General features: G+C 30.0%; 2 long non-coding RNA genes across 2 annotated transcripts in view; one reads left to right on the top strand and one right to left on the bottom strand.

Annotated features, from left to right (window-relative positions):
* The window catches only part of LOC126264299 (uncharacterized), a 123,311-nt gene that overhangs the window by 52,056 nt on the left and 46,256 nt on the right, over nt 1-24,999 (top strand). The gene's annotated exons all lie outside the window — the stretch shown is intronic.
* On the bottom strand, nt 19,914-23,276 carry LOC126264298 (uncharacterized). Its single transcript, XR_007547055.1, has 3 exons — nt 23,238-23,276; nt 20,600-20,711; nt 19,914-20,538 (listed from the first exon to the last, which is right to left on the bottom strand). It is a non-coding gene; the product is annotated as an uncharacterized LOC126264298 (long non-coding RNA).

The following is a 24,999-nucleotide window of genomic DNA, read 5'->3' as shown; positions in this document are numbered from 1 at the left end:
AATTGAGAACAATATTTCTTCAATATATGGAACCAAATTGTTGTTTAATATATCCCTGTGGATAAATCAGTCTAAGGGAAGAAGGATTGAAGCATTCCCATACCACAATAGCACTTTCACTATGTTTCACTGTGAATATAATCAACTTTTTGTGTAGTTTTACTTCTAGAGAATATTTAACATAAGCACAACTACCATTTTTTAATAAATTCAATTTCGTCACTAAAAGGTACTCGTCTCCACTGCTCTATGATCCAGTGAATGTGATTCTAAGTAAGTCAAAATTGGAGAGATCGGGGTTTTTCTTGAAGGTTTGGGATCAAACGAAGTCCCACCCTCTAACCTTCCTTCCCACAAACCCTGAACTAATTTCAGCAAGTCCCATTTTCTCCAAGTTGGCTATAATTTGAGGTGACAAAGATTGGATTGTTTTTTGACATTTATATTATCCACTTATCGATTTCCTTTTAAGCTTTTTTGAACAAATTAGTCATCTCTTTTTGTTAATCTCAATGTTGGAAATACTGAATTATAATTTTTCTTACAGTTTCACTTCGACCAATAAATAAGCAATTATAAGCAAAAGTGAACAATTCATCTAAATTCACAGACAGTAATTAAAGACCATAAATTAAAAAGTTACTATAATTTTGTCCATTAAAAAATATATTCAATTCTTCAGTATTCAATTTCTTAAAGAATAAAATTATATTGAATGGTTGCATAGACACAACAATAAAAAAAGAACAATAACATTATTATATATATATAATTCTTTATATCAAACTTTATTATTATTTATTGCTGAACTGTCTAAATAAATTTATTTTTTACTTGAAGTTAATAAATATTTAGAAAATATTTGTCATTCTTATACGATTTTGTAATAAAATAAAAAATATGCTTACACAATTTTTCCTAATGATTTTAAATTATCCTGACTCCTTTGGACAATTTTTTAATATCAAAATTAATGTGTTATTTAACTCATAACTGGGTAATTTAATTTATTTAAATTTGACGAATCTTTTAGAATATTTTTCTATTTTTACCGATTTTATTACTTTCTTATTAATATTAAAATTAATATATAACTCGACTCAAAACGGTATAGAAACTTATTTTTAGTTAAAATTAATAAATTTAAAAAAATAGTTTCAATTTTACAATAAAAAAGATATTAAAAATATGCTTAATAAATTTTAAACGATTATAAATTATACTGATACCGTCAAACGACTACTTAATATTATAGCAAAATTAATGAATTATTTTACCTAAAACTGGATACACAAATTTGTTTCATCAATCAAACTTTACATTTAAGGTTTTTTGATGACTTAACAGATTTAATAAATGAATTTTTTCGATAAAAAACTCCTACTATAATTTTTTGATTATTATCATACAAATAAATTAAATTAATGACTTTAAGCTTGAACAAGGAAAAATATTTTATGGTACTTTATAAAGTCTGTTGTTTTCTCTCTTTTGTCACTTACTTAGGTAATTTAAATAAGACATGAAGTCAAAAATCAAAACAATTATATATTTTAGTAAATAATTTACGTAAAATTTAAATTAAAATTATTTTTTATATTAAATACTGAAGTCAAAAACATTGAGTAATTTGTCTAATTAATATATTTTTATTACTTGTAGTTATAAATGACCATTCATTTGAGATAATGAATTAATAAAAATTAAGATTAAAGGTGGTGCACTCAATTTAATTAACGTAAACCATAAATAACATCAAGAGTATTAAATTCATAATATATAATATCTATTAGCTTAGATGCTAATGTATTGTTTGTAGCACGTCCAAGATAAATAATTGAACGCCTAAAATTACTAATTATCAATTCATAAACTGAATTATTTATATCGGGGACATTAAAAGAATAATTGAAAATAGCGCCAGGTTCACGTTGCTTTTATAATAAAATTCTTTCCGAAATGAATTTATAATTTAATAACAGCCATAACTCCTGAAGCAGATATATCGTAGTATAAATCTAGAAGCGCGCTCCTGCAGGCAAAACACATAGAAAGTGGGGCGTGGACGGGGGCAAAAGGGGTCAAGACCGGGGCCGTAAGACTGTAAAGAACGGCAGATGACAAGTAGTTACACGACGCCGACATGACACCGTAATAGCTGCCTCACATTACTCTAAAAGCACTTCCTTCACTCACTAAAAAAGCACATTAATGTCGCACCTCTATAAATAACCGCCCGCCGCCAAACAAAGGCGAAAATTATATCACTGAAAGGATTCATCCAACATGTCGTCCTCGTTTTGTGGCGTTGAGAAATGGCGACCGTGTGGGAAAAGCGCAGACAACACTTTGTATAAATGGACGCCTTTCGTTTTCTCTTTGGAAACGAAATGTCGAGTTAATCAAATTTATGGTTTATTTGGGTCATCATAATTCTCAGTTAATTTCCATCGTAATGTAAAAAGCGGTCCACATTTTATCAACTCAAACGTGAAATATGGAAGGATGGAGTCTCTAAAAATATAATTAGATGATGCTCAGAAACGAAAAAAAAATATGTCCGTTTGTTTGTGACCGTAAATTAAATTAACATCCAATATATTCCAGTCTTTTTATTTTTTCTTTATGTTTGACAATAAGCACACTTACAAATGGAAAAAAGGTTATTGTCATACAGTACTTCTAATTATACAATTATCTTCTCGTCTTCAAATTCAATTTAAACAAAAGAGATTTTGTTCGTGCTTGTACACGTAAAATTAGAAAATGGTAAAAAGTAATTTAATCACAGCAATTTATAATTCCGTTATTTCCTTTTCTCTCGCCGGGCTCCGGTTTAAAATCGTGCGGGCGCATCTGTCAGTTTAGTAGTTCAAAATAGACTTGTTTCATTTGTTTGTAAACAGAGATCATTTTGCAAGAATGCTAAGTGACTTTTCTAGTTTTGTGCATTTACGGGCCTACCAGACAACATTTTTAATGCTAGTAAAACAGAGAGGTTTCAAAATAGTAATGCGGGAGCTATTTGGCCTTATGGGTCCTTTGCCACATTAATCTTCCGACATAAACAAAGGTGCATTATTTTAAGAATAAGGTGAAATGTCTGACTTGATGCTCGTAATAATAGTAAAAGTTAAAAAGGTTTTAGCGATAAATATATTTTTAGTGTGTCGCTGTTGTGTATCCAACTTTTTATCACCATATTTTCGTGATGAAAATTAGGCAAAAATATATTTTATCGTCGCCTCCATCTGTTTGCTCGTGGTTCACACCATTTTCCTAGACTTATATATGTATAATGAAATTAAAATTAATTTTTATGAGGTGTTTGATTTATTAATTTTTCCACCTGGTTCATTTATAACAATCGACGAAGAAGACCAAAATGAAGACTACTCTAGAAATAATACATATGTATGAAAATTGTCTCTTGCTTCATATTAAATTCAAATTAACTTACAAAGAAGATGATAAAATTGGGCAAAAATATATTGTATAGTCGCTTTTTACATTTTGCTCAGTTTTAAATAAATAATACGGTTCAAAGTAATTTTTATGAAGTTGTGGTTTTATTCGTAATCAGTATCAGGTTTGTTTATAATAATCAACAAACTAGATCAAAATTACACCAAAACAAGAAATATTTCATATGCCAGAAAATTGTCTCTTGTTTCATACTAAATAGTTTAAAAAGAAAAAGAAAGCAGTCATTGAATTATTACCATATTTTTTAAGTAAAAATTCAGCAAAAATATGTTTGATGGCCAATTTTATCTGTTTACTCATGCTTCTTACATTTTCCTCTGCCTTAAATAAATAATTCAGTTCAAATTAATGTTTATGGGGTGTATGGTTTATTCATAATGGACACCAGGTTAATTTTTATCAATCAGTAAAGTAGATCAAAATGACAACAAAGCTAGAAATAATATATTACTGTAAATTGTTGCTTGTTTCATACTAAATAATTTAAAAAGAAAAAGGAAATCAGTCATTGAATAATTGCCATATTTTTTAAGTAAAAGTTGAGCAAACATATATTTTACCCTCATATTTATCTGTTTACTCGTGCTTCTTACATTTTCCTCTGTCTTAAATAAATAATTCAGTTCAAATTAATTTTTATGGGGTGTTTGGTTTATTCATGATTGACACCAGGTTAATTTTTATCAATCAGTAAAGTAGATCAAAATGACAACAAAACTAGAAATAATATATTACTGTAAATTTTTTCTTGTTTCATACTAAATAATTAAAAAAGAAAAAGGATATCAGTCATTGAATTATTATCATATTTTTTAAGTAAAAATTGAGCAAAAATATATTTTATAGTCAATTTTAGTTATCAGCAAAGTAAATTAAAATGACAAAAAAAAACTAGAAATAATTCATACAACTGTAAATTATCTCTTGTTTCAAATTAAATAATTTAAAAAGAATCGTCATGTTTTTTAGATAAGAATTGAGCAAAAATATATTTTATCAACAATTTTATCTGTTTACAAGTTACATTCTCCTCAGACTTAAGTAATAATTCGGTGATGTCAAAAGTTAATTATTTTAATATATTAACTTTTGACATCACTTTTGTTTATAAATATCAATGAAGTAGACCAAAATGAAAACAATAGAAGAAAGAAAATGTATATATGAAGATTATCTCTCGTCTCCATATTTTATCTTATCAGATCTTAAAGAATAAGCAAAGAAAAAAATACAGTCTATTAATTTTATTCGGTATAAATGATAGAAATCCGAGATGATAGTGTTAGTATTGGGTGTAGTTGAGTTTTTATGGGGCATACCATATTTCCCGAAGATTTACCGCACGCGTCTCATAGATCACGTGTCACAGACTGGAAGCGGACCATTTTCACTAACATGACGTGACATCTGTTACATACACATTAGCATGTATGTGAATCACCATCACAACGATCGTTAAACATTATACGATGACCTTCCTGACACTTTTATAATCAAGGTATAATTTTTGTCACACTAAAAGCTTTATTTTTAGAACTAGTCCCAGACAGGACCACGTACAATAAGAGGTTATGCCTAATGGAATTTCGTTTGAGACTTTTGTTCACAGTTCTTAAAATAATCCGCAACATTTCCACCCATCACCGTAAAACTTAATACAAAATAAAAGAACACAATTTATTAAATTTCCCCCGTTAATAGTTCCAATTTCGAGGATTTAATTAAACAGCAAATCACTTTTGGTACAAATGTATTTGTTCCAAGAGCGTTTTCAAAGAGCGTAAGTGATTAAAACCCTTCGTGATCGACTCCACTCCTCATTTATCAAGTGTTCTTGCCTTACCCGTCTCACAATAGAACAAAAAGTTCCACGATGAAGATGGTATCGGTGTATGGCGTTTTGTAAGTGCTTGTAAGAGTTGCAATTTCGGCTTTAACTCAGAGGCGTATTGAAAATTAAATCTGCCTTACTAAAATCCATTTTTGCACTTATCAACGGTGAAAATCGAATTTCTATTTCAACAAATCAGTTCGCCATAAAAGGTGTTAACATCAAAGAGTCTAGTTTAAAGTCTTAAAATTTATAATATAGTTTTTAGCACACCATAAAAATTTAAAATTGTTATGTAATTTTAATCCCGTTTGGCGTGGGCTTCCAAATTAATGAATCTCGCATGCAAATCATATTTTATTAATAATTCAACTAATACAATAAAGGTCATCTGTACCGTCTATTATTTATTCGATCTTGATTAAATATTAAAATTATTGTTCTTTACCAAAAACCGACGGATTATAATATTTCTACCAGATGAAAAGTGTCAAGATACCATGTGGGCTCCTCTTAATAAGCAATAAATGCTACTTACTGTCAGTAGACAAGTCACTAACTGCCTTCAATAATCAGTAGCCAGATTTGATTGACAGTAAACTACTACACGGACATCCAGTGTTACTTCATTTTTATCGTCCTAATCTTGTGACACAGAAATACCAACGAATTTATTAATATCAAACCTTCGTATTTGATACAACGTTCAGCGTTCAATTTATCACGACCATTACTTATTTGCAACATTGTGGATTTTCTGGCACGGCATAAAACAATGGAAAGTCGGGAGAGCATTATTGCGAATCTGGGAGGAAATGATACCCGCTTCCGGTTCGGACCGGAAACAACGCAGCTATTAGTCCGACCGACGTTCTCTTGTCTGTCTGTAAGTTTACGATCTCATCGATACCCCCAAAACCAACCCCAAATGATCCTCAGTTGAGATCACATATTAACGAACAATTGAAATTATTCGGGAGCAAAATCCGCACAAGAACATGAATGTTTTTATTAGCTATTCAAATCTTTTTAAAAAATACGAGAATTCAATTAAATTTTAAGAAACTGGCACGATTTTTTTTCATTTTTTGAGCTTAAGAACATGCAAAAACAAATAAATGATAAGACACGGTGCCTATATTTTCTTCAACTTTTTTAATTCTTGGTGTATCTAAATTTAACAAGAAACATATAATTAAAAAAATATATCATGGTATATTAAATACCTTTTCATTATTTTTAAGATCATTCTTTTCTGATGTAGCTTTGAAATACTCGTAATATACAATTCTGAGCTTTTTTAATCGTTAGTGAATATAAAGTTTGTTGGAAACATACAATTATAGAAATATTATAGTACATTAAATATTTTTTGTTATATTTAAGATCATCATCATCATCATCATCAGTAGTCGAAATCATCAATTTATTCTGATCCAGCTGTGAAAGATACAAAGAATTTACAATTTTATAACTTTTTTAATCGTTATTGAATCTAAATTTAATTGGAAACATACAATTAAACAAAAATATTACGATTTATAAAATATTTTTTGTTATATTTAAGTCTAAGATCATCATCATCATCATCATCAGTAATGGAAATCATCAATTTATTCTGATCTAGCTTTGAAAGACTCAGGAATTCTACAGTTTAAATGTAAACATATAATTAAACAAAAATATTACGGTTTATTAAATATTTTTTGTTATATTTAAGATTATGATCATCATCATCGTCATCAGTAATCGAAATCATCAATTAATTCTGATCTATCATTGAATGACACAGAGAATCTACAATTTTACAGCTTTTTTAATTGTTGGTGAATCTAAATTGAATTGAAAGCACACAATTGAACAAAAATATTACGGTATATTAAATATTTTTTTTGTTATATTTAAGCCTGAGATAATCATTATCATCATCAGTAGTCGAAATCATCATTTAATTCTGATGTATATATATATATATATATATATATATATATATATATATATATATATATATATATAGATATATATTATATATATAAAATTAAACAAAAATAGTATTATATATTAAATATTTTTTGTTATATTTAAGCCTAAGATGATCATGATTATCACTAATGAAAATCATCAATTTATTCTGATCTAGCTTTGAAAGACACAGAGAATTTTCAATTGTACAGCTTTTTAATCGTTGGCGAACCTAAATTTAAATGGAAACGTGCAATTAAACAAAAATACTATGGTATATTAAATATTTTTTTAAGTATTTAAGTCTGAGATTATCATCATCATCATCAGTAATCGAAGGCATCAATTTATTCTATCTAACTTTGAAAGATACAGAAAATCTACAGTCGTATAGCTTTTTTAATTGTTGGTGAATGTTGGTGAAACATAATTAAACAAGAATTATGGTTTATTAAATATTTTTTTTTATATTTAAGTTTAAGATCATCATCATCGTCATCTGTAACAGAAATCATCAATTTATTTTGATCTATCATTGAAAGACATAGAAAATCTACAATTTTACGGCTTTTTTAATCGTTAGTGAATCTAAATTGATTTGGAAACATACAATTGAACAGAAATATTACGGTATATTAAATATTTTTTTGTTATATTTAAGTCTGAGATAATCATTATCATCATCAGTAGTCGAAATCATCATTCAATTCTGACGTAGCTTTGAAAGACGCTTAATATACATAAAATTAAACAAAAATATTATTATATATTAAATATTTTTTTATAGTTAAGTCTGAGACCATCATCGTCAGTAGTTGAAATAATCATTTTATTCTGATGTATTTTTGAAAGACTCTTAATATACAATTCTGTAGCTTTTTAACCGTTGGTAAATAAATTAAAAACATACTTTTTTGTTATATTTAAGCGACCATGATCATCAGTAGTCGAACTTTTTAATTGTTAGTGAATCTAAATTCACATCAACATCAGTAGTAATTTTCTAAAATTTTTTATTTTAGTCTGTTCTACATTATCCTAAAATTTAGTTTCTGAATTGTGCAGCATATAAACTGAATTTCTTGTTCGTATTTATGGGGGCAGTTTCAAAGGGTTTATGTACCCAAGAACGACTAGTAATTGGATGTATATGCGTAACTTTACAATTGATTTATGTAGATAGTAACCGCAATCTTCTTATTGGGATCAAATGGTTCGATCGTCCTAATTCGAAATTAATTTTGTGTATTGACTGGGCCCCCAGAACAACGGCCCAGACATAAATAGTCCATTATCGTTGTTGGTCGACAACGGCACATGGGTCCTCGACAATCGTCCACTCCATAAGACGGATTAGTATGGCCAGTTTCTCCATATTCATGTAGACGCGGGGATTACGCTGTCACGTCACCGGACCGAGGCAGTAATCCATTGACGTATCGCCTCGCATGTGTCACATTTCAACGTTTCTCTGTCCCGTAAGTCGATTCTTTCACAAATCCGATTATCCAAGTCACAATGTTGCGACACACCTATTAATATTAATAACGCAGAGTACAACACCATGCCAAATCGAAATGTGTGTTTTCCTTTGTTGTGTGGTTGCAATCTTCGTTAATCCGGTTTATTTGGGATTCGGGACTTGCAGCGAATGCGCACATGCAGCCCAATATAACTTTTGCTCCACTTTGTGGACACAGCACTAAACTGATTAATCAAATGATAACCAAATATGCACAATGCATAATCATAGAAATTGAATAATTAATCGAAGTGGCCGGGCGCTAACAAATTGTGTTTCGGGTCGTGTTTGAATATGTGCAAGATTACAATACGGGATTCCATCGGTCCGATGCTTTTGGTGTGTTGCCGCAATTTTCGAAACTCCAACTCCCAAACATTTTTAAACGGCGTTTAGGAACGGCGTGGAATTTTTTATTGCACCCTATCAATCATATCATCGTGGCAATAAAACGATGAGAATCACTTATGATAATGCATCCGCAGAGGCGACCGCAAAAATCACTCACTCAAAAAATATTCCCTTTTCCAAACAAACAATTAAATAAATAAAACATCCGGCAACGGTCGTAGTACGCCAGCACCGGTCATAAATCATCGGCGACAAAAGAAAAGTAGGAGCGGGACCGCGTCTAGATGGTCGGGGATGATTTGTCGATGGTCGTTTGTTATTTTGATATACGCGTGCCGTCAAGAGCTGTTCAGGAAGTTCATTCATGTGACCGGAGTCATCAAATGCACTTCTTCCTAGACTGGAATGGTTTGTTTTCCCATAGTAATCGGTCTTCGGTTTAGGCCGTACAATTAATCGAAACCGAATATTGTTCGTCTGTCTTGTTACGGATTTTATTTCAATGTGCCGAATGCTTTTAGGGGAATCACTCACTCAATAAAATTAATATGATAAGGGATGCATAGTCATATCTTCTGAAATATGTGTGAACTATTCAGTAACTCCTCCTCAATTTTAGTAAGTATAATTAAATTTTAATTTACTTTTAAAGACATAATCAAAACATTTTAAGAATGCACTTGATTTAGGTAAAAGTATGTAAAAATCGCATTGTGCTGGATTTTTTGTTATTTTATATTATAGATTTTTTTAATTAAAAGTAAGTTTTCAAAATGAAAATTTGAAAAAATATATTTAACTAAAATATATAAGGCTTAATCAGCAATTTTTATGTTTGATCAAATTTATACATAAACAAAATTAAGTACATTCTCCATGAGCATGGAAAACTGTTTGATACCTCTTCTGCATACCTTTAGACAAGGATTAGAATGGGATTGATTTAGGACAGGTGACTTCAGGGGAAGTTCTCACTGACAGTGGCATTAATAATGTTTTGAAATATATACAATTCTGTACGGCCATTATAACAAATTCCTCCCCTCTCTTCGACGATTTCACGGAAAACTTCAACGACCATTGAACAGTACAGATTTTCAATCTTCTGTCAAGTGAGCATAAGACCTTTTTCCATTCCAATCGTTGTTGCTTATAGTTGTGGATCAAAGACAAGCGTTGCAATGATCTTCGTGAACGAACCTGCATTTACCAAGTCTCATAACTGGAGTGACACGAGCTCTTGTACTTTTTTTAGCTGATCAGCCAGTTACTAGTAGGACAGTGTAGGATCCTGATTCTCAATCCCAAATATCAGTCTTCTTTTTGGGTAGTTTTTCTTGGTTTACCACTTCTTCGTCTTGGAGTTCCATAAAATTGAGTACACAATCGAGAAATAACACTTTTGCATCATTGAATATACTTGCTATTTCGACCTGACTGACCTCAGATTCCAAAGACCCAATTATTCTACTCCTCTCATCTGGAGTTAATTTCTATCTAGACGTAATTATCCGTACAAATTTTGAAACTAAATGTACTTTTTACAATTCTTTTCCTATTGAATTTCATAAAAACTAATAAAATAATCACTGTGTATATACACTAGAGTGGGACAAAAAAATCAACTATTTTTTTTTTAACTTCCGGTGCTGAAAATTGGTTCCTAGGCACCTTTCAAAAATGTTCTCTAAGGATGAGCTCTTAAATTTAAAAGGAAGGTTCTCCTCATCTCAGTTTTCTTCAATTCGATATGGCAAAATCCATATCTCGTCAAAACTTGGTGGTACAAAAATTTCTATTCACATTTCTTGTAAGAAATTGAACGGTCTACAAAAAGGCACCTTTCAAAAATGCTATCTAAGGATGAGGTCTTAAATTTAAAAGGAAGGTTCTCCTCATTTCAGTTTTCTTCAATTCCATAAAGGTATCTTATTATTAACTCTTACCGTTTAGTAGATATCGGGTAATTTAAAATATTTATTAAAAAACTATTAAAATTAGTATGGATTGGGATTCCAATGCGAATATTTTCTAAATGGTTAGAATAATCGATTAACCACAGGAGACCTTTTTTGTAGAGCGTTTAATTTCCTATAAAAATAAATGCTGAGAATTTTATAATATTTACTTTTTTCCGAGTTATAAAGTTTAGAAGTAAAAGATAAATTTTTGTTAAATTCTTCAAACTTTGACCTTCGATATTTTCGAAAGGGTTAGAGTTACAAAAAAAATGTAAGATACTCTGTATAGTGTTCAATTTTCTACAAAAAATGGAATAAACTGAAATGAGGAGGACCTTCCTATTAAAATTAAGTGCTCATCTTTAAAGAGCATAAACCAATTGCAAGTTGAAATGTTGGAAGTTGAAAAAATATAATCATTTTTTTTGGCCCACTTTAATATAATAATAATATCTTCAAAAATAGTAAGTTACGTTGGTACATGTATTCCCTAATGTGAATTATTGATTTTACCAAAAGCTTTTAAAATTAAAAACACCATAATGATTCTTATTGCAGTGGAAAAATGTCAGATAATAAACGTCATTTGTAATAATATTCAACAAATAAGAAATCAAATAAACTAATGTCTTAAAATAATAATTTTAATAACTAATAAATCTTCAATAAATTGTAATTTAGTACATAAGTTTCTTAACGATAAATTATTAGCTCTATGCACAAACAAAAAGCTTTTAAAATTAAAACCACCACGGTGGTTTATTGCAGTAGAAAATTGTCCGATACATAAACGTCGTTTAGGGTAATATTTATCAAATAAGAAATCATCAGAGTGAGTATATTAAGTGATGTTTAAATTAATTGTGCGAAACAATACGGCCTTATGGTGAGATAGTCGTAATGAAATCTCTAAATCAGGAGCTTTTAGAGAGATTTCCCGAAGGAGAATGCTCGTTGGAGAGTAGCAGTCAAATCGGCAGTAGACACGCAACTAACGAACGCCTCACTTCATCCACAACATTCAATCGACCGATAGATAACTTCCATGTTACTAGTTATTTTCCCGACTATTCACGAATTATGTGGCCAGTGCCTCGTAAATTGACTTCTTCGCCAAACCGAACCGAATATTAATTGTTGCAACATTAAATTAATTTCCAACGATTTGTCATGGCGTCGATGAATTTTTTTTTTAGACGTGGAATGCGGCGCAGATGATAATCTGCAGGAATTAGTAGGGTTATTGTCGTCGGAAGGTGCCTATCTCGTTGTCCATCTGCTTATCGGACGCCATCTATTTAATCCCAGCAGGTTATAGCTGTCACTGCCTGGTCTCGTGCCTCCACGTCTGATCTTTATCCAGGGCATCTACGGAACGGACCTTTTCTCCTTTCTTTCTTATTTTTTTCGCTTTGCCCAACGTCTTTTGTATTACTCAAGTTCGCTTTGTTGCACGAATATCGCTTTGACAAATTGTGAAGGCCCGGTAATCCCGTTGATGTTTATCGATATGGGTTTCAGAGTCTACCTAAATAATTTTTATCTGGTTATTTTCATCCTTCAATCTATATTTTCGATACATTGACAATTGTTAATTCATCTATTGGTTCACATTATACCTAAGTCAGGTGGATTCTTTAAATGTTTCGGTCAGTTCTTCAATGAGGTGACTGGAAAATGTGATATGGGGGACCATTCTCTTCTAAATTTAACCAAAAGGTAATTGTTGTGCTTTCAGGATTCATGTATATATTGTCCGGCGTTAAAATATACTCACTAAAAGTGATAGTCACCGAATACTGCATTTTAAACTTCATCTATTTGTTCACATTAGGTGTATTCTTTACATGTTTTGGTCAGTTCTTTAAAGAGGTGACTATAAAATGTGATTTGCTGGTCCATTCACTAAATTTAATTAAATGATATTTTATACTTTCAGGATTCATGTTTGTATTGTCTAGCGTTCATAATTTAAAAATGAAATAAAATTTATCTAAACCCTTTAAAAGTGACAGAGAATAACTGAATACTTATCTGAAACTCCTTCACATATCTTTTAAAAAATTTAAATATTCCTGAGCATTTTAAACTTCATCTATTGGTTCAAATTACATCTAAATTAGGGGCATTCTTTAAAAGTTTTGGTCAGTTTTTCAAGGAGGTGACTATAAAATGTGATTTGCTGGTATGGACCAGCTAAATTTAATTAAATTCAATTAGTTATACTTTCAGGATTCATATCTGTATTGTCTGGCATTGGTAATTTAAAAATAAAATAAAATTTAATTAAACCCTTTAAAAGTGACAGAGAGTCACTGAATAGTTATCTGAAACTCCTTCACATATCTTTTAGAAAATTTAAATATTTCTGAGCATTTTAAATTTTATCTATTGATTCAAATTACATCTAACTTAACTTAAACATTCATCAGCATTTTAAACTTAATCTGTTGGTTCAAACATGAGTTTAATTACTAATGAAAATTTTCATTTTAGATAATAAAATGTGTTTATTGTCTTTCAGTCTATAATACTTATTATTATTATTTGTCCTACCTACAGCAAATCTGAAAACTGAAAATTGTCGTCTAAATGTAATACTTAAGGGAATGAACAAAGTAATTTTTGCAGTAACCGATGTACTGGAAGCAAATTTAATATTATTTTTCTTGACCTATTTTCAGATACATATTTCTTATAAATATATGTATGTCCTGAAACTCTATAAATTTTACAGTGCGACGTAAAACTTGAAATACTACTTGAAGGTAATTTTTTCTGACAATATATTTACGGGATATTTGTAACAACATTGTCTTAACTTATTTTGTATGGTTCAAATACGTTAAATAAAAAGGATGAAGTAGTGAAGGCAACAAAATTGATTGATCACTCCCAAATCAATTTACATGAGGTCCAAAACCTTGTTAAGTAACTGTACATTTATAACAACTAATATAACCAGGAATGTTGTAGCAAGTAATAAAATAATACACGTTGGTTGGTCGGCCGACGAACTAATTAATAACAAAACCATACGGAAAGTAAGTGAGGGGTCGCCGGAAACCGAATGGAATATAAGATGTTTATTTTTGCTCGAGTTGGTAAAACGTGGCGAGATTGAACCCGATATTACCTAGTCGTTGGGCCCAAACGGGCGGTTTACCGGAGCTGTAACTCATGCATTAGCAAGATTAAAACTTCTCTCTTCTTCCCCGGTTGCGGCGAGGCATGTTGTTCGCTGTTCCTCCTGTTTCTACTGGCACTGCCGCCGCCGCCTCACCCTCTACACGATCGTTATTTCACCAACTTTAACATTTACTGCACTGATTTTGTTACAAAATAAAACACACCGCTCCCCATACGTACGTATCTGTTGCAACGAATGTCGTGGCTAAAAACGAAGTTTATTTGATGTCCCGATAATTATTTTATTTGTTTGGCTTGTTTCGACCTACACTCCTGGAAATATAAAGTTGTTATGGTCTCGGGTTAAACACACCTTAATGTGTTTCTTTCCCTGCATTCGGATTAAACGGACAAGTCCTTCAAGAGTTGTACAATTGTTGTGTGTTTAACGTTTGGCACAGACAAAAATGCGATAATTTATTGTTGCTATATAAAAATGTCCGTTTGTTGTTGCCAGATAATTTCTGCCAATTATAATTTATAAGCTTAACGAATTATAATCCTTAATCTATTGTAATTTTTGAATGTCAGACGTAATGAGATGAGGAAAAACTAGGAGCTATCTGGCATAACCATGTCTGTCTAAATTTTATCGCTATCATTAGCATAATATTATCATATGGATTTTACATAAACAATGCTCTTGTGGGCGGCAGATTGTATAATTCTCGATACTAATACCTGTAGTGTACCTGTAAACATTGGACATATTTCGTTATTTACCATGGTACAATGAATGCATATCATATGGTAGTTAGATTTGATAAACTTTTATCAGTTTACAAAACACTCAATTAAACAGTGTTTTTCACTCTTGTTATCTACATGTCAAACGTAAAGATTATCTCTAATCTTAGTTGTAGTCCAGTTGGCAATTACAATAAACTCCCATGCCCCATTCCAAATTGGAAATAATTACTTCGATCTGATACAAATACGAAGCGATTTGTCACATTTTACAAGACATTCTTCTGTCGCGGCCCGAAAGTGACACAGTAGATAACTATTGTTGTGGAATCCTGTATTCGGGCAATCGAAACGACATTTTTGACGGGATTCCACCTAACTGACTCACATCAATTTACATTTCGTATTGATATCGACATTAATGCCTACTAATGAGACACGAATACCATTTTTGATTGATGTACGGTCGTCGTTATTGATATGGAAAAAACACCCTTTCATAAAGCGTTCGCTTTGCATATTGACCGGATTTTGAATTTTTCTTCGAGGAGGCGCAGCGTTTAAAAATGTTGCGACGGACCACCCGTCCGTACGGCCGATAACAAAACCAGATTCGGTTCGGAAATTTTGGGAGAATATACCACACAAATATTCGTATATATCTCTCTCTCCGATGTATAAAAACGTTGAACAGTATAAATGTTTTAATACAGTTTCGGGACTCGAATTAAAATATTTCGGACAGATTCCTCGCATTCTCGATTTTACGGTCGGGAACGTCGTTTGTCGTCCATTATTTTTAATCTTACGTAAAACAATTTAGATTGGTTACGGTAATGGTTGGACCTTTTTGTTTCTGGATTGCATACATGTGGATTTTGATTCGAATATTGGTGATAATTTATCTAAATTATATTATGTTTGCTGTTGCCAAAACATTTTATGTGTTTTGAATGTTGCTTTTATTGTTCTTTTTGGTAGAATATGTCGACTGTAAATTTCGGTTGGAAAGGTTTAAAATCAATAAGAATTTTACCAGGTGTATGTTTTTCAAAATAATAATGAACATAATTATGGGAAAAATCTTTTAGAGTATAATTTTTTATATATAAGAGAGGAATCACTGAAGGTAAATAATATTCTGAATACAAATGCATGAAGAAATTTTATTTAATTATTAATTAATTGCAAATTAATAATGCTAATAAAAATATTGATAATTTATAGTCATATGGATTTAAATTAAATTTTATTTAAAAATGTGTATATAATGATGTATTTTAACATTATTTTACTCTTTAAATAAAGAACAATGGACAAAGAAATTGTAACTATGGCCATGGAAAATATTCCTATTTTTCTAATTATATTCTATATATTGAATCTTTTGAATATATGCAATAAAAAGTATACAAGATTAGACCACTGGAAGTAAATAATATTCTAGAAAATTAAGTTTTTCCTGAAAATATTAATAATTCTGCATTTTTATTTTCTGTTATTCTATAATAATAGAAAAATAGTGAACAAAGAATTTAAAAATATGGTATTGGAATAAATGGTTTTATAGGAGTTTCTTATTTTTCTAATTAATTTTATTTTTATTAAATTTATTAATTAATAAATTAAAAATTAATAATGCTACTAGAAATATTGATAATTTATGGTCACATGGTCAAATTTAAGCTTTGTTTAAAAATGTGTATTGTGTGTATATTTTAACATTCTTTTATCATTTAAAAAAAACACTTTCTAAAGAAATTATGTGCCATAGTTGACTGGAAGGTATGGTTTAACAACAATTTCCCATTTTTTTTTAATTATATCTGTCTATAAATTGAATAATTTATAGACAGATATAGAATAGAATATATCTAATAAAAAGTATATAAGATTAGACCATTTCAAGTAAATAATATTCTAGATACGATTTTATGATGAAAATTGAATTATTAAGTAGTTAGAAAATTAATAATGTTAATAAAAAATACATTTTACAGTCAAATTTAAGTTTTTTATAAAAAATTAAATAATGCTGTTTTTTAACTTCCTTTTATCATATAAAAATAGAGAAATAGTGAACAATGAAATTAAAAATATGACATTGGAATAGATGATTTTATAAGAGTAGATGAGAGATGATTTTTTCTAATTAAATTTGACTATAAATTGATTTTTTTCATTATATGTAATAAAAAGTACAGACGATTAGATTAATAATGTTAATAAAAATTTTGACATTTTATAGTAAAATGGTTTTAAATTTAAGCTCGTCTTAAAAATATATCTTTCCCTTAAGTTCTATTGTAGGATGAAAATTTACGTGTCAATTAACTTGAAAATTAATAAAAAAATTGACATATGGTCATATGGATTGAAATGTCAAATTTTCTTAAAAATGTGCATAATTCTGTATTTTCATCCTATAATAATAAGAAAAATAATGAAAAAAGAAATTAAAAATATGGAATTGGAATGAATGGTTTTACATAGAAATTTAATATTAATTAATTAGACAAATAATAATGTTAATAAATAAGTTGATATTTTATAGTCATATGTCTTTAAATTTAAACTGTTCTTAAAAATAATAATCGTAAAAAATAGATAACAAAGAAATTATATATAATATCAACATTTAGTTTTATTAAATTATTATTACTTTATTTACCTTTATTATTATTAATTTTCTAATAATGATATTCAATATTTAATATAGTAATATACATTTATTAAGGATATACATATGTATATTGATTATAGTAAATTACCAACGTCGAAGAAAATCATTGCAAAATGTTAATCTTATTAAATTGGTACTATAAATAATTGATGAATCCGCAGAACTACCCTTTTCTAAAAAATAATAATTATTTGTTTTAGAAAAGGGTAGTCCTGTAAAACCTCACTTCAATTTTATTATTATCATTAGTTACGAGAGATTCATTTAATATTTTAGATTTCCAAAAAATCATAATTCAATGTTTATTATTAAAAATTTTGATATTTCTACAAAAATAGGTATTACATGTCAAAATATTTATATAATTACAGTTTTTGTATTCCATATACTTCTAAATAGTTGGTTTTGTTTTTAATAAATATTAGGGGAGACCCTACCGTATACTGATGTTCGTTGTACTCATAATTTTGTGAGTAAATATTAGAACTTCGTAACTTAAATCAATTTATTTTTTAGCCAATTAAAATAGTTAAAAAAATCTTGACTTTTATTACATGGCCTAAAATTTAAATTTTAAATGTACACCACTTAATTATTTATTCCACTCTACGAATAGTATTAATTATCAATTTACGTCAAATAGTATAAAAAAACTAATTTAGGATTTAACAATCACACTTTTGTACTTTTAAATTATAATAGAATAAAAACTTTTTATCAGAAATTTCTAGATATATGTTTACGGATACACATAAATTAGGCTTGAACATAATTATATGGACACCAATTAGTAAAATTTTAATATATGATTAATGCTGTATCTGATGAAAGATGTTTAAAATATTAAGAATACAAGTTTTCTTTTTAAATTAATGTGACTAAACATGAGAATAAATATCATTCTAAACAAAAATTAAAATGTAAAAATAATTTTTTCATACGTATTATGTTATTTGTGCATAATTATATTAAAATAATTTCAAAATTATTATTTTTTATTTTTACTCTTCTTATTCTGATTGTCTCAATTATTAATAATTATATATAGATAATAAAAAATTGTTTATAATTCCAAAATTGTTACTTTTTATTTTTACACTTCTTATTCTAATTGTATCAATTATTAATATTTATATATAGATAATAAAAAATTGTTTATTCAAGAAATGGCATGAGATTTCAATTGCCAATGTCAAATAATATTAACAAGATTCATAATAAACCTGAGATTAATTTCTAATTTTAATTAATTAAGAAAACTCTAGTTAAAAACAGTGGACAAAAAATTGTACCTAGCGATTCGTTAAATTAAAATGTAATTAAAACATATTTTGAGTAAACCTTTTTCTTTTATTTTGTACTAAATTATGTAAATTAATTAACATTTTTTATATAATAAACGAAAAGGTAAAGTAAGTTTGGAATTACACGACAGCAAAAAAGCAATGAAAATTAGGTATATATATATATATATATATATACAAATTTTCTCGTTTATTATTATTAAATATCTAATGCATCTTCGGTGTAACCGTAGGTGTGTGGCGTTGTTAAAAATTGAAGTTTATGTTGCAAACGTAAATAGTCCGTGTGCATCTGAACCTTCACGTTCAAAAAAAAAAAAAAATAAAACCCACAACCGAACAAAGGACAAATGAAAAGAAAAACCTTTTAGGAATAATAACCTGTGAAATAACGGATCGATCGCATTGTGCGCCATTCAGCAGCCGTTTTCAATCAGTGTGATTTCCCTACGCATGGCGTGTTTTCCACCGAAAGTGTAATTTCTGTAAGTCCCCACGACTTTCCAGGGATACATGCACACAATCGCCCGTCGCCGTTCAATGCCGAATGTTTTCTATAGAATTGTGCTGATTACACTTGTCCCGTTGTCCTGTAATCAGCGAGGGGGACCGTCCTGGCCCTCCCACGTGACAAATTAGAATTCTCGAACAAAGGTTAAACTGCACGCCAATGCATTGTCATCTCTGAGACAATTCGCATTTTATTTACGGATTAATCATGTCGGGAACGATTCGGTGATTAGCAAGTGGAATCGTCCTTGTCATATCTGTCACGGGACGAGGAAAATAAAACCACCCCCGATCGCACCGAATTCCCTTTCGATGCCCTACCTACCGATGAAATGGTTAATAGTCGTTAGACAAGCAATTAACAAGACGGCAATTAATGTGTTTTTCACCTGCGTCGCGTACCAATTAAACGCCGGAAACCCGCGAACGTTTCTTTTGGCTCAGGTGTTCTTGGCACTTGGCTCGATCCACCTGTGACGGGGGTGAGCCGTGTGAACTATGTAAAGTCGAAGAAATTTCTTTTTTTTTAGGGCCGTTTCTTCGGTTTTGCTTGTGCATAATGAACGCGGAAAACGGAAATATGATGTGGGTTTCGTGGGAAAGAGGCGCCGTTGCTAATTAATGCCTTCAAACCGCCGACCATTTTAACGTACACAACTGAATTTGCATTAACAATGTAACTTCGATGATCCGGATACAAATCGTTTCCGGTGGGGGTCCGGATCATCGAGATCTCCGGATTAGTGGAGTCACATTATATTTTTTTAAGTTAAACATGAACTTTTAAACTAGTAATAAAACTAAATCACTTTTTTGGGAAATTAATTATAATTAAAAAAAATACTACATTTTTCCAATTAATATTTGGTTGGTCTCCCCTGCTCTACGAACAATTTTCATCCTCCAAATTTTGAAACTGGTGGTTTCTAGTGTAAATGTGTCTTTGAAGACTCTTCCATATGTGTTCAATTGGACTGTAGTCTGGGGTCTCATCGATGGTCGTTGGTTCATGCTTTGCGGACAATCCGGTGCTCTCTCTTTATTTCTTTTGGCTGTAAGACTAGCTTCATGCAACTTCCTTCTGATGGTAGATAAACTTACAGTGATTCTTACGTTTGTACGAAGCCTGAATGTAGAGAATATACGATTTTGCCAATCAGCAATAATCAGAAAACGTTGTAGTTCGTTGTTGACCACCTCCATGTCGTAATTGACATGGAAAAAACTAAAATAAATTTAATATTCTAACCAAAAGGTGTAAATGTTCTAATAGTATTACTGGTCAAAGTAAAACATATTGAAAATATTTTTAAATATACTTAATCTAGGAAGTTCAAATTACTCACTCACTTCACTAACTTAAACACTGCTATGTAGATACAGGAAAAAATAATTCACATCTTAAACGTTTAACTTCATAATAACAGCAATATTTACAATATCTTTTATTTAAACAAATTCATGCACGATAAAAAAATTCTGGATTATTGGAACTAAAAGATCATCCCCAATTTTAACCTCCTCTTCAGAATTAAATCATTTATTACTTAAAAAAATGAACAAAGAGAAAAATAAGGAAGTCGAAGAAGAAGGGAAAATAGACATATGTCTAAATTATACGGTGATGAGATTTCGTTTAACAAAGCCTTCTTTGTGTCTCTAATGAGACATGTAGCATTGTCATGAAGAAGTAGTTCTTTCTGAACTCTCTTTTGACAAGTTAAGTAAGTTTTTCATGAACTTGGTAGATAGTTGCAATGATTGATTTGCCTTTTGGTCTTGATCTGAGCTTCAATGCGTTATCCATCATGTCATAACTGGAATTACCACTTTGAGGGACATTATTATTGTATTTGGGCTACTTGTTGTTGACTTTGATTACCACTTTCCAAAATTCCAATTATTGTGGCAATATATCCAGATAAGTCTTCTTTGAGGCAGATAAATTAAGAATGAACCTAATAAAATAGGTTCAAATCCAAAAAATCTGTTTTTTGTAAATAAAAAGTTTGCAAGACATGGAATGTTGTTTAATTTTATTTCTGTTGCGTGTATAAAAAGTAAAATAAATATAATATTCGAATCAAGAGGTGTAAATATTCAAATTATATTATTGGTCAAACTAAAACAAAGTGAAAAGATTTTTAAATATACTTAATCTAGGTAATTCAAATTGCTTATTCTCTTCACTTCACTTAAAAAAAAAATAATTCACATCTTAAACGTTTAACTTTATAATAATACAACATATTTACAATGTCTTTTATTCAACAAAATAATAAGCACTAAAATTATTTGTCAACATTCTACAAGCAAATTCATGCACGATAAAATAATTAATGGAACTGGAAATTTTAACCTCCTTTTCAGAATTTAATCATTTATTACTTAAAAAATTGAACAAAGAGAAAAATAAAGATGGGGAATTATATGGTGATGATGATCTGTTTAAAAAAAGCTTTCTTTGAGTTTTTAATGAGACATGTGGTCTTGCGTTGTCATGAAGAAGCGGTCTTTTCTGTCCTTTCTTTTGACAAGTTGAGTAAGTTTTTCATGAACTTGGACAATTTTCCATCAGTAGACAGTTGCATTGAACGATTCGCCTTTTGATCCTGATCCCAGCTTCAATCCGTTATCCAAACTAGCGAGAATTTTCGTAATAAATCCACTTTTTTTTTCAATATAACAATACTATCAATAAAAGGCTCAGAATTGACAATTGTAGGAGATTATTCTCTTCGGCCTATTGGATTAGTCAATGAGAATGGATCGTGCTCCTTAATTAAGTATTTTCTGGATCAATTCCAAACGTTAAATTTTTCCTAATCTTCTTCACTTATTGTACCAAGTGCTTTTGAAGTCCTGAGGGTCTCGTTCGTCATCTGAGTTGTAATGGTACCAACCGGGGTATCATTTGAAATTACAAAAGCTACGAAGAAATGGCCACGTGATCGACAAGAATGAATAGGAACCCATGTCGTGTGTGTGGTTACAAAAATATAATTACAAAATGTAGTAACCCCATTTTGAATGCGTAGACTTGACTAATCAAGGAGGTCCACAAATAATAAACACAAATAAATTTACAAATAAGATTTATTGACATATTTGGTATTTATCAATATTCATGTTTGTTCAAATATATATATCATATACTTGTCTTTACTATGAAAATAAATATATCAATGTAATGTGTCTTGTAATAATTATTTGTATAGCTAAACAAATTAAATGAATTTAATTATTATTCATCATCATGTAGACTCTCTATCGAATACTGAAGCCAATTTCCTCCTGGTCCCCATTTTGGAAGATCATCAAAATCATCATCACCACACATATATAATAAGCATAAATATAATAACAATCCCCTCGGAGTTATCGCCACAACGTCTCATGAACAATGTCAAAAGGTATACACACCGTATACATACTTCGATAAAAAACCCATCAACGTTCAACGTACGTTAAAACATAAGAAACAAAAATTCTGAACAGCTGATCTCACATAATAACTTTAAAATAGTGAAATCAAATTATGCAACGATATCATAACAAATTAACAAGATTAGATGTCCGAAAACACCTCGCTCACTTAGGTCTTCAGAAATCTATACATGAGAAAAACTATTTTACGAGATCATATTGTTTCTAAATAAACAAGAATAACAACGAAATGAACAAATCGAAGAAATAAACATATTATTACAAAATAAGGCATTATTAACAAGAAATATGTAAAAAATCCTACCTAGATTTTGATTAAATAATCGCACGTCCTAACTGCTTGAACACTCGAACGGAAGAGAGCCACAGTCTAAACTTTTTACAAACTTATTACAGTCTTGAACAAAAATGGTTGAAACAATGACAATCAAAAATAATATTACATTAATTAACTCGAATCCCTAAACAATAAATAATAATATCAATCATATACTTAATAAAATAATACGTATTTAAATATATCTAACAATACGAATATTCATTGGTTTTAATACAATATTTATTCGATTGGTCATCCCGGCGACTCTCGAGTATTTGCCGAATTGAAAAAAAGATGACGTCGAAGACAGCGGGAACTTAAATTCAAACACGAACCACTACGGAGCCTTTTTATTATGTAATTTATGGCCACAATCATGTCCTACTTTTTCTATTACATTTTTAAGATGTGTTAAGGATAAGAGTACTAAATAGAAGTGATAGGAAAATTGAATATTATTATTTCTAGTAAGTACTATTATCATACTCTAATTAGAACAGCAAAATCCTCAAAACACCCGAATAATAAGGGTATCCAAAGACTGGTGTGACCTGACTAATGTGTGTCCGGTTTATCTAAGTTCTATTACTATTACCATTTATTCTTCCGAACAAATGACGAAACAATCGATCCGCCAACGATAAAAATGCACGGCATCCAGAAACCCAAATAACCAGATCCAGATTCGCCCGGTAAGTATGTAAATATGGATGTTTTAAAATAATTGGACGGTCCGTAATGTTCAGCCACATATTCTGGAGCGAATCTTTTTCCGGGTCGTGCTTCCAATTACAATAGTTGTGCAAACATTATTGGCATTCTGTGTTATGATAGCGAGAATGCACCGCAGATTGGATCTAGGCAATGTTGGCACTTAGTAAATTACATCTGTATATTCATGAGTGTCCGTCCGCATCCACATCATGCAATTCAGCACCACCCTCACTCACTCACATGTTTGCACTGGCTGCCTCTATTTCACGTATGATTTCACCCTGCCTTATTGATATTCATCTATTCATAATATATTGCGGAATACGCGTTTTTATTTTATTTACATAAACGAGCACGGATTACGTTGTTTTGTTTTGCGCTCCTTTTTTTTTTGCTCCTGTTTTGTTTTGTTTTCGGAACTTCGGTTCGGGGAGGCTGGCCGGCCGTTCGGTTTCGTGTGGTGAATACGTTGGCTGTTTGAACAGCGATACATTTATATTGTTTGAATGTACTTTTTTTAATTGTCCTGTCGAAAATTCAGTAAAAAGTTCGCACTAAAATAAACAATTGTTTTAAGAAAACAAGTTTAAAAAAAACTAATTAAAACAAATTAATTTATTTTTTTATTTCAAAACATTAAATTGGAGAATCAGAACTTAAGTATAAAAAATTACTGACAATAAAATATTTCTTCAGCATTGCCTTATGCATTTTTAACAACTTTTTAATGGTTAATCTTTTTGACTGGCTTATTGTGTGGTTTAATAGATTGTTTTAATATCATACAATACATATCATATACAATTACATTCAATTTTCTATTCTATCTTTTTCAAATTAGTACAATTGCACTGCACATTTTTGAAAAAAATTTGCTTATAAAAGAAAAATCATCCAGTCCATCTCATCGCTATATAAACTAGGAGTTTACCATGAAAATTAGTTATAACAATTTCTTAATAGGAGTTGTGTTTGAGACATTAGAGGATGTCTTTACAGCTTCTTACTTAGGTGGCAAACAACTTAATAGACA

Source organism: Aethina tumida, chromosome 1 (genome assembly GCF_024364675.1).
Source record: "Aethina tumida isolate Nest 87 chromosome 1, icAetTumi1.1, whole genome shotgun sequence".
Taxonomy (NCBI): Eukaryota; Metazoa; Arthropoda; class Insecta; order Coleoptera; family Nitidulidae; genus Aethina; species Aethina tumida.
The sequence above is the reverse complement of the archived record's forward strand: the minus strand, read 5'-3'. Positions and strand labels throughout refer to the sequence as shown.